The sequence below is a fragment of the Gasterosteus aculeatus genome, chromosome 16 (genome assembly GCF_964276395.1).
Source record: "Gasterosteus aculeatus chromosome 16, fGasAcu3.hap1.1, whole genome shotgun sequence".
In the NCBI taxonomy this organism is placed as follows: domain Eukaryota; kingdom Metazoa; phylum Chordata; class Actinopteri; order Perciformes; family Gasterosteidae; genus Gasterosteus; species Gasterosteus aculeatus.
In genome coordinates, this window is record NC_135704.1 from 12,715,961 (window position 1) to 12,725,266 (window position 9,306).

A 9,306-nucleotide genomic window follows, 5' to 3' on the forward strand; every position below is an offset into this window, starting at 1 on the left:
TAAAAAGAAAGTGTTCGTCTTTGCGTCTGTCTAAGTCCATTGTGTTAAAGATGCATTTGGGTGTTAAAGTTAAGGAACCTGTCAACTAATACTACTAGTACAATACAACATAGAGTATTGACACAAATTATTGACATCCACCTCCTTAGTCAGAGTCCTCTGTCCTGGGTGAGACATTTAAAGAGACCTCTTGCAACCATTGAGAGGTCATGATGTGGTTCAATGTGTAAGAAATAAAGTATATGGATGAAGTAACATTCAGCAATGAATGATTCATCATATATTGTGTGTGATGTTTATTGTATCATGTGTCTACTGTTTTTACAGAGCCCATTGTGACTCCTGTGTTTGTGCAGAAGGGACATGATCTGAGCACAAGCAAGCAGCTGATGTGTGCTCGTAGCAGATGTGTGCACGTAGCTGATGTGTGCTAGTAGCAGATATGTGCTTATAGCGGCTGTGTGTACGTAGCAGATATGTGCGCGTAGCAGATGTGTGCTCATAGCGGGTGTGTGCACGTAGCAGGGGTGTGCACGTAACAGCTAGCAGCACCAAGCCCATCTGGAAAATCTGGAAACAACCTTGGCACAAGGTTTTGATTCTAAAAACGTTTCTTAATTTTGCCTGTTTCTTCAAATCCGACAGGTAATGTTAAAAAAAGGTCATAAACTGCATTGTCATTGACATTGAATCTGCAGGTCAGTGGTAAAAGAAAATTAACCAGCACTTCAAATATTTGAACTGTTTTACACTTTACTTGAGCTGCAGATAAATTGAGTCCATCTTTTGGGTGGTGTCGAATTTACTCCATCCTCAAACAGAAGCACATTTTGATGTGTTGGATTTTATATGTTGGGGATGTTTGTGACTCTTTCCAATCAAAACAGCAAATCATGAAAATCCCAGTGTGGTAAAAAGCTCCTTTTGGTAATATATCACATCAATGGCAGCTGGTGGATCTTTTTTTCGGTAGGGCCAGCCAGTCAGTTTCAGTAAACATCCCAGTATGATTCAATGCAAAAAAGGGTATCAAACACCCATCATTACAGTTAAATATTTAACATCTATTCCAACAGTTTAACATAATACAGAATTCAGTATTTGAATGAATATATATATATTGAGATGCACCTATGAACCTAGTTTGTTGGGGAAACACCCGATCAGTGTGTTGAGGAAGGAGCTGCCCAACACCCTTCTTTGGCCTTTCATTCTTTAATTAATTTCTATGACAAGGCTGCCATCTACTGGTAGGACTTTGATTTGGGATTTGTAACGTAAACTCTGGAAAAGTAATGACTACATGTCTGATCCATTGATTCAATTTTCAGAATATGTGTAACACTGCTTTCCCTACTGAAGCATTATCAAGTATGTTGTGTGCGGAAATGATTCTTTAACACGCTGTCTGACTGAATGTTTTGTTTGATCAACAACTGTTGAATATCAAACCTTAGATTCAACAAATCAAACTATTATTATATTAAACTTTTTGTGATAGCTCTCTGAAAACACAATTTTGGGAGTGTGTCATAAGGGATGAAATTCAAGTGATATAATTTGGGTGTCTCTCTCCTATTGACACGTGGCTGTGGGGCCCAGATGTGAACACTAGGCAACAGCACAGAAACACGGCCTTTTAGTTCTTGTGGCCACATTGTTGTGCAGCGTGTAACGTTTAAAAAGAAGGGTGGAGCAGCATTTGTAAGAAAGCATTTTATAAAAATGCCACTGGCCATTGATCAGAGTGTTGTCGTAAGTGGATGAAAACTAGATACATAGAGGGACAAGCAACCAAATGCCAACAAGAAGAAAAAAGCTATGAAGGTGAGATTATTTAATAACATAATGATTCTCGTGAATGACACGCATGGCGGAGGCGTGGCCGGATGGTGGAGGAATGGTTGGATGTGGTTTCAGGCTGCTGCATGTCAGGAAACACAGAGGTCTTTTCTATGACCAGCCGGAGTCACAGCAACAGCATGCTTACCATTCTTTCCTGCCACTGACCTCAAACCAGCCACCACCACTTCCTGTCCGCACACACGGGCCTGCACACACAGGCACAAACACACACACGCACACACACCTCCAACTTCCTGGCGGACTATCATAGACCATTTGTCAACTTTAAGATCCCTATGACCACGTTTTGGAATACTAAGCTACAATAAGTGTGTGTGTGTGTGTGTGTGTGTGTGTGTGTCTGTGAGAGAGTTTCTTACTGTCTTGTCTATATTTTGTAGGTCTGTCCTACAGCTGCTGACTGACTACAATTGGGTATGTGTGTCCTATACTGAGTCATGATATTCATGTCAAACTGCCTGAAGACAAAAAGAACTACAAGGTATTGTTGATAATATTGATCAACATGTCAAATGTCAATTCTAAAGATAGCAAATAGTTTGTGCTACAAATTATTTTCAAACATATGACTGTGCTATCCTTGCTTTTGTTGAAAAGATTACTCTCTCAGTTTACGGGTTTATTTGATCATTCTCTGTTGCTCTGATGCATCACTTCTTTGCTTTGCAGATTTAAAGGATACAAAGAAGAATCCACACATCTCATAAAGTTTGACTTACCGTTGAACAGCAGAGGGCAGTAAAACCCAAGAATGCTGATGAAACCCACAGTGCATCAGAATGACCATCCGAATCAGTGGGCCCCGTATTACACAACGAAGTTGTGAATACTGTAGTATGAGTTTGAATAAATACCACACGTCTCTTTCACAGCCGATACTTTGATTTGTCCCGACAGAATACACACAGGTTTAACGAACAGAATCAGCAGTGGATCCGCTCTGTCGTCCCAGTAAGCCATGACAGTGAGACGCTAAGAGAGCATTTACAGCACCGGGGCCCCTGAAAGGAAGCAGATCAATGCATTTCAGGCAACATTAATCCTATTATCTACACCTGTGCTTTTCCTAATGTGACATGTCATAATATTTGTTACAATGTATTGTAATGTGCTTGACTTAATTCAACAACAAGTCTTTGTAATAGGTTATCGAAGAATGACACCATTTAAATTCATGTTTAATTTGAATTGCTGCGTACAATAACATTACTGTGTAAGAACATGAATAAAGTGTTCATATGCTGTTACAGAGTGGTGGACAGTATTGCAGTGAGTGTTTAACTACCATTTACGAGTAACTATACTGTTTTTAGGGTGTTCTAACTTTTATCCTCCTCCTGAAAGTTATATGTGTTGTTTTTATTTTGAGTTTCTTTTAATATTTGAATGTTTTGTTGCATGCGAAATGCACACATCATTGCTTAAATACATTCATGTATATTTCTGTGTGGCTTGAAGGACGTTTTAGTTGCACTTTCCTTGCGTGTGTATGTGTGCGTGTTCTCCATACAAGGCTGGTCACGAAGGTCATAAAGAGGAAGTCCCTGCGGTCAGTAAGAAGGAGCGCATGTTTTGCTTGATGTCATAGTCCGCATCCTTCAATTTCCTCTCCTTCATCCATCTATTCTTGCCTTTGACCGTGGTGGAAAACCCATGCAGCGTGTTTAGCGGGCCTTAGTTTATGTGGGTGAGCCTGTCTGCGCGTGCATAGTGAAGGAGGGTTGGTACAGTAAGATGTTGTACTAATCATCTTTTGCTCAAGCTTGTGGTGGACCTTCTGCACAAAAGGTTACCTTCAAATTATTGTGACTTATTTTATAAGTGACCTTGAACAATCTTAATTTATCCTCACACTAGCATGCCTCATTCCAACATTAAATATATACATTTTAAATTATTACAACTTGTCTTGTGTCTACTTTTATAGCAGAATGGCACATTTGTGATATGTAAATTGTGAATATGCAAAGCCAACAGCTTATAGCTACCCATTGAAACTGAGACATCAGAGGGCAAATCACCAAGATTTACCTTTTTTTTATGAATTATAATACTTGCACCAATAAATGTGCCGTTGAAAATCATCTTCCTCGCTTGTGTCTCCTCTTTTGCCCTTTTCCATACAAATGAAAAAATATTACCTCCTGTTTTCTCTCCCATCCATCGCCAGACTGTTGACACATTAAGATGTGAAAGTCTCACTGAATGCTTCCCTGCATGACGGATGCTGCTTCCCAACAAGCTTACATGTGCACACTTAAAAGTGTACACGTTTATTGTATATCGGCAGTTAGTCACACACACACGCACACATGCAAACACACATGCAGAGTGTGAGCAATGCTGTATAATAAGCAGCGTGGCGAAGATGTGGTCAGCTTTGCCCCATGTGCAATCGTTGAGAAGCCACATGAAGGCTTCTGGGTATTAAAGGAAAAGCCTTGGTTGGCTGGGAGGGAATCTGTCATGCAACAAGAAAACTGTTTTTCACCCTTTTTTACCTCTCTCATTTCTTCTCCATCAGGCTTTTTCTCTTTACCGCTCTTCCCAAGTTCTGTCTTTCACCAGATTATCTGACTCGACTCCCTTTTTTTCCTCCTTCATTTCTTTCATTCTGTGGCATATTAGACTCAGTTGTAATACTCTCCAGCTTTAAACGCTTACACCGCTGGAATGTCCCGTCAAAGAGGTGGGCGGGCCCGGGGGGGAGAGGGGGGAGGGACAGACCAACATGACCAATTAAGGAGGAGATTGAGGTAAGACGGACAGCTTCTAAATGGTGTAATAACAACCTACTAAAATGTAATTACAATGCAATAGCAATAGACACTTCTAATGACAGGATGTAAATGCCAATGTGATTTCCTAACCATGGCCTTGGCATAATGGGCAACTGTTAACATGGCGTGGAGATTATAGAGAGGTGTCTGATTCCAGAAATGCAACCACAAGAACTTGTAAGAGTGGAATGGTCACTCAGAAGTCCTGCAAAGTATTAATCACAAAATGGTTGGCAAGTTTTTGAGGAAAGTCAAACGTTAGTGTGAGCTTCGGACGGATGTCACCTGTTTATCCATTCAATAGTTTGTCTAAGAAGACTTAATCTACTACATATTTAGGTTCTTGCCTTGGTTTGACCCCTTCCTAATTGGTCCAACTTCAACCCTGACAAAGTGCTCTCGACCAACCACTGTCCATCTGTCTTTCTGTATGATACGCGTCCATCTGTCCATCCATCCATCCATCCACCTCTAACAAGAGGAGTGGATGGTGGCGTCCATTATTACAGAGCATCCCAGAATAGAGACTCGTTTTATTACAAGTCCCTCTAGTCGCCGTGGCTACCCAAATTACAGGCAAGGCTTCTCACACATAAAAAAGGTTGCGTTGCCGAAAACCATCCACCTCAATAAAGGATGGATTAGAAAATCCTTCGCTTTTTTCCTTTCCTTTCCTTTTTGAAAGGTTTTCTGCACAATTTTTTTTTTCCTCTGGTGTTTTGTTTTATGTTGGGGTGCAGCGGTCTTCTTCAGTGGTTTTGCTCCCCGACCCTGCGGCGGAAAATACGCTCACTTGTGGGTTTCTGGGAAGGCAGCGGTGGACAAAACATCTGCTGGGAGCAAGATGTATGTAAGTGTGTGTGTTTGTGTGAGTGTGTGCATAGAGGGACACTGTCCTGGCATCCATGTCTAAGATCTGTTTGAGTCAAAGCAAAATAGTAGGCGTTGGTGTGAAAAATCTTCATTACGAGCGTTGTTTACATATTTGAAACCCAATTGTGAAAGTTTGGATCGTTTAAAAGCTGTATAGATCAAGGTGTAGGAATGTAATGTACAGCGGCAACGCTTGCAGACTTAAAACAAAAATCTCTTGAGTGAACTAAAATGTGTTCTCATCTACATTTCCTGTAAATCCAGGATGGCCGTAAAGCAGTTAGATTATCTACCCGACATTATAAAATTCTATATCAGGGGTTAATATCTAATTAATACACTATTTAGATGAGATAGCCCATTTGTTTGAGTTAGCGTTAAAAGCTAAAGTCAGTGGGCCTTTTGTTCAGATTTCCTATTCCAACTGTATACAGCTGACTTGTTATAGTATTAGTATTAGAATTAGGAGTAAAGGGAAGCCGTTCAAATTTGTATTAAATGTTAAAAGATGTGCTTATGTCGTAGGCTAACTTTGTGGATGTGGCATAAACAAATATTAGAGCTAGCTTATTTGGCTAGCAATAGCTACATTGCACAAACCTGTCCTGGAAAATGGTGGTACCAAAAAATGTTGACGAACTATAACAAACTAAACTGAGAAGTTGTAGTGTGCCGTGTACAGTAATACTTATTTTTATTGTAGAATAACACCCCACCACATGTTACATACAATGATGCAGTCATCTCTATTGTTATGCAATGTGATCATATTTTGTGAGAGGCCATTTACACAGATTTGAAGCTAGAAATTAAAGCAGGAGACGTGAACTTTTTTAGATGTTTGGAGGAAAGATGAAGGGTTGTAGAGATCTATCACCGGGAAATCTGTTTATAGATGTTTCGTTCACATCCTTTAAAAACCAAAAAGAGAAATATATAGCCTCGAATGCAGTCCAATTAAACAATATGAGGGCTCTTTATCATGTGGCAACCCACCGGAAGTAAAGCTGTGATCCATCTTGGTTTCCGTCCCATCGTTTAAGAAGCCAGGTTTTTACGGGAAGTGTGAATGTGGTTTGTGATGAAAGGATGGGATGATGTGTGTGTGTGTGTGTCTGTTTGTGTGTGTGTGTGCCTGCAGTACACGCTATTATTATGTTGCTGCGGTTGTAATGATGTAAGATGCTCGCAAGGGCGTAAACAAGAGCAGCACGCCATCTACAAACAACATATGAAAATATCATGTTCCTGCAGGTCTCAAATAGATGATGACAATATGAAGACTTCAAACCCCATTACAGTAATACCAGAAGAAATAGGCTCATCCTCAATTTACTATAAGGATTTTAGGTATTGAGATAGTTGTTTGTGTTGGTCTGAGAAACCCCACTGTTGACGGGCCGTTCAGTTTGACTGAACGCTTCTAGGACAATTTGCTGTACAATAAATGCAATTTCTGACCAGTTTACAAGTTGCGACTCGCTTTCCTGATTCCTGATTTCCAAGCAAAAATGGAAGCTGGTTGACAAACAGAGTTAACAATCATTGTTATGCTTTTACAAACGATGTATCCCAATGTCTTTGGACATCTTGACTTTTCCTGTATGGTGTAGTATGAGTTTTGACATTTTTAGTTTTGAGGGAAAGGTCTCAAGCACAAAGGATGAATTTCCATGCGATGTGCCACAAATATTCATATTATCTTCAAGATGAATTACAGCAAGCATCTAGAATTTATCATCTGGTAAAAATATGAATTTGTCCAAATACCAGAGTACCTTGCTCAGACTTGGGGAAGCAGTGAGGAAAGCTCATCTGTCATGCACAAACTATCAAATCATTTATCATTTTTCAAATTTTAAGTATAGTATAATACTTAAAAACAAAGCCAAAACAAAAAAAAAATACAAAGATGTGTCTCTGAACACCTGCAAACCTCACTAAACTTGTATTACCACACTTTGAAATTTGACAAATTTGAACAATTGCCTACTACTTATTTTCAGTCGTCTCTGACAGATGGATTTATCGTATACACTAAATGCATTTTTGTCAGATTCAATAAACCTTGTTCAGAAAAACTCCCAAAATGTTTCCTTCCACATGTAAATGAAAAACTAAGGCTCATTCCTGTTCTCTGTTATTGCCTTATCCACCCCCCCCCCCCCTCCCCCTCTCCACCTTTCTCCCCCTCTGCACCCCTCCACCCTTCTGCCTTGTCAATCAGTAGAAGGAGGAAAAAGTCATTAAATCTCTCTGTTGGCCATATATGTAATTACAGTCTGCCTGTATGTTGCTAAATACGCCCCGGCGCTAGTCTGGTCTCCCTGGTCATGTTTTTTCCTCCCACCGGTTGTGTTTAAAGGCCTTATAATTGGCAGCGGCAGCGTGTCAGGATTAGAAGCTGCTGATTTGAGACCTGGACCCCCTTTTCCCCCCTCGCCCTTCTTCCCCGCTCCTCACACAACCACAGCCGTAAACCCTTCCTCATCCTCCTGGTAACAAGAGTTGTGATGGAAGAGGGGATATCATTCTATTCCAATAAATGCAGAATTAAACGTACAGATAGATCGATACCTAGTAAAGGTGCTATAGGAGCCTTTCTACCAACTTACAGAGGTGAGATGTATCTGGACCCGTGCATTCGTCCACATGTAGCGTTACAGAATATTTTCGAAGCCTATCATGAATCATTGTTAGCGAAGTTAAGGGGTTTTCACAAGTGTTAATTAACTTAGTGTATATTTGACTGGTGCCTGCAAGACGCCTGTGGTCAGTTGTCTACCTCTCTCATCTCACACTACAGCCCTCTTATTCAGAACACAACTTTCCAAGTCGGTGGATTCATTTACCTCTCGTCCTTTACAGATACCGACCTCCTCCTGCACAGTGAAACTCAGTGAAATGATTTCATCTAAAGAACTCAATCTTCTCTGGATGTAGCATAACCCTGCTGGTTTTTTTTTACCGGGCTACAGGGCTACAGGGCTACCCCTGTCTCACTGGCAGCGGTGAAACCCTTGTGGGCTCAGACAAATGAAGGTTGTTCGGGCCATCAAAGCATTTTAAGTTGAAATGATGGAGCTGATGGTCAGTGATGTCAGCAAAGATGTTGACTTTGTCTGAGTCAGAGCAGTTTCTGGTCAGTAGCCCCTAATTTCTCGGTCTGTCCGTCTCTGTCTCCCCGGTTTCTGTCTCTGTTTTAACCTCCCTCACTCTCACATCGTCTCACTCTGTTCTCTGTCACACATTTAAAAACGGCTGCTCTCTCATGCAGGTCAGTGTGCCGACCTGAGCCGACGCATTCACAAACCGTAAGTGAAGTGAACACATTTAAATTGTTGTTTGAAGGATGTTTACTGTTGAAATAAAACTGGGAAATGCTAAAAGTTCATGTGGCTGCAGCAGCTATGCTAATTTCTTTCTCACTTGATCACATCAGTATTTCTCTGATCAGAGAAAAATTCAACCATGAGTAGAGTTCCTAAAGCTTTACAACTATAAATATAGTTATGCCTCTAATAATATCAGTTTTGTTTTCCATGTAAAGTGACATTGAAACAAAAGTAAGTCTATAATTTCCAGGCGGCAGCACAATATGATATAAATGTGTCAATATATTCCAAAGTAGATATTTTGTTCTTTGACGATGTAACACTGCGCTGCTTGATGAAAATGGAGCGCAGATGTTGCTGCGGAATGGAGGCTGGTTGAGGTATAATTATGGTGAGGTAAAATGAGGCTGTTGATGGGGACTGAAGTCAAATGAAGACGTTGTTGGCTGGGG

General features: G+C 40.5%; 1 long non-coding RNA gene across 1 annotated transcript; it reads left to right on the plus strand.

Moving 5' to 3' along the window:
- The first annotated feature begins 1,727 nt into the window (after positions 1 to 1,727).
- LOC144388851 (uncharacterized) lies at positions 1,728 to 3,763 on the plus strand. The gene is made up of 2 exons (XR_013453114.1): positions 1,728 to 2,347; positions 2,536 to 3,763. It is a non-coding gene; the product is annotated as an uncharacterized LOC144388851 (long non-coding RNA).
- The last annotated feature ends 5,543 nt before the right edge of the window (positions 3,764 to 9,306 follow it).